Genomic DNA, 2,500 nt, shown 5'->3' on the forward strand with positions numbered 1-2,500 from the left:
ATGGTGCAACATCAGTGGCTCCTGCTGAACACACTTTCGTAACACTTTTACAGGTTACCTACAGCAGGCTGCCATCATGTTTTGATGTATGTATCACACGCTAGTGCATTCAAGGTATTGGTGCGGCACCTTTTGAAGTTAAGGCATGCTTCTCAAACGCTACGGTAAAGCACTTTCACGCACTTTTGTCACGTGACGAAGTTTGCATAGTTTTCCCACCATGTTTGCGATTATCTTTTACCAAAGTGCTTTTTTGTTGCTAAATTCGAATATGCTTTGCTGTGCCCTAACCAAAACCATCCCTAAACCTAACCTGTCAGTAAAGCGATGTCTCCGCTGCTTTACTGTTGCCAAGAACAGCGACATTTGGTGAATTTCTAACGACATTGTGCTCAAACCAAAACCGTCCCTAAACCTATCACAGGGCGTTGTGGAGCACACCTTAACTTGCAAAGGCGTATTAGATACAAGTGATAGTCGGTTCAAATCTGTGTGTCATCTTTACACAAGTCATGATGCCATGTTGTCTAGAGATAGTTTGTTGGAGTTCAACATCAGACTTTCTTTCTATTTTGTAGGCTCTGCACATACCGTAGAAAAACCTGCATAATAGGGAAGTTGAGAGATAACACAATTCACCAATCAATGATCACTGTCTGTGGGGGAGGACCACCTTAATAATATACAGATCCTACTCCACAGCATTATGAAGTAAAATGCAACTGAAGTTTCAACAGAACACTTATTTAGTAAAGACTGATCATCTCTATGGGGAAGCATCCCTAATAACAGGTGCCCAAAAAAATCAATACCATTTTATCTGCAAAAGCGTGATTTAGGGGTTACACACACACACACACACACACACACACACACACACACACACACACACACACACACACACACACACACACACACACACACACACACACACACACACACACACACACACACACACACACACACACACACACACACACACACACACATAAAAAAAAAATCTAAGCCAAGTCAGATATGGTTCATATCTAGCCTCCACCGCAGATGGGTTTCATATGCTACTGATAATGTCTCTGCAAAATACCACCTGGAGATCGATAGCACATAAAATGTCAGGATATCCATTTCAGCATGTCTCTGGCCTTTGAAGAACACACACACACACGCACGCGCACACGCATACCACACACACCTGAGCGAATGCACACACCTACAAACTCACAAACAGAGACAGACATGGAAACACGCACGCACGCACACGGACACACACACACACACACACCAAAAACCACAAGCGCACACACACACACATCCACCCACACACACATACACCTGAGCGAATGCTCACACATACACACTCAGAGACAAAGATACAGACACGGACACACACACACACAGACACACATACACTCACACACACACGTACACGCTCACACACATAGACACAAACACATTGTGTGAATGAACACACATTGTGTGTGTGTGTGTGTGTGTGTGTGTGTGTGTGTGTGTGTGTGTGTGTGTGTGTGTGTGTGTGTGTGTGTGTGTGTGTGTGTGTGTGTGTGTGTGTGTGTGTGTGTGGGGGAAAGTAATCCTGGGGGTTATACAGCATATCCACTTAGTGAGTGCAAGAAGCGAGTCATAAAAACCCATGACTGCAGCGATGAGGATCAATGGCCAGACAATCTCTCCTGACCCACACACACACACACACACACACACACACACACACACACACACACACACACACACACACACACACACACACACACACACACACACACACACACACACACACACACACACACACACACACACACACACACTGTGAGAGAAAATCTCTCCTGACCCATATTGCCATTAGCCACTTCCTGGATATGGGGGCACGGCCATAATGGATGATGCCCAGAGACACATATACACACACACATATACGGAAATGCGTGCACGCACACACACACACACACACACACACACACACACACACACACACACACACACACACACACACACACACACACACACACACACACACACACACACACACACACACACACACACACACACACACACACACACACACACACGTACACTCACACACACACACACGTACACGCTCACACACAGTAGTTTGATTTAGTATTGCCGGCTGATGATGCCATTACAAGTTTCAAGCACTCCTGGCAGCTCTAAAGCCCTCCTGGCACACAACGGGAAGACAGAAAGAAAAGTCTGGCTGCCTGACTGCCTGCCTGTTGGCTTGCCTCCCTTCAGGTGCTATCTTGAGAGAAAGCAGACACATACACATAGGCACACACTCAAACACACACACACACACACACATATACACAGGCATTCAACACACACACACACAGACACGTGCATGCACACACACACACAGACACATGCAGACACACACACACACACACGTGGTCTACTCACATACATTCAACCCCCCCCCCCCACACACACACACACACACACAGAGAGACACATGCAC

General features: G+C 46.2%; 1 protein-coding gene across 5 annotated transcripts in view; it reads right to left on the reverse strand.

Moving 5' to 3' along the window:
* The window catches only part of rap1gapa (RAP1 GTPase activating protein a), a 208,175-nt gene that overhangs the window by 63,805 nt on the left and 141,870 nt on the right, over positions 1 to 2,500 (reverse strand). The gene's annotated exons all lie outside the window — the stretch shown is intronic.

The sequence above is a fragment of the Engraulis encrasicolus genome, chromosome 10 (assembly GCF_034702125.1).
Source record: "Engraulis encrasicolus isolate BLACKSEA-1 chromosome 10, IST_EnEncr_1.0, whole genome shotgun sequence".
Classification (NCBI taxonomy): Eukaryota; Metazoa; Chordata; class Actinopteri; order Clupeiformes; family Engraulidae; genus Engraulis; species Engraulis encrasicolus.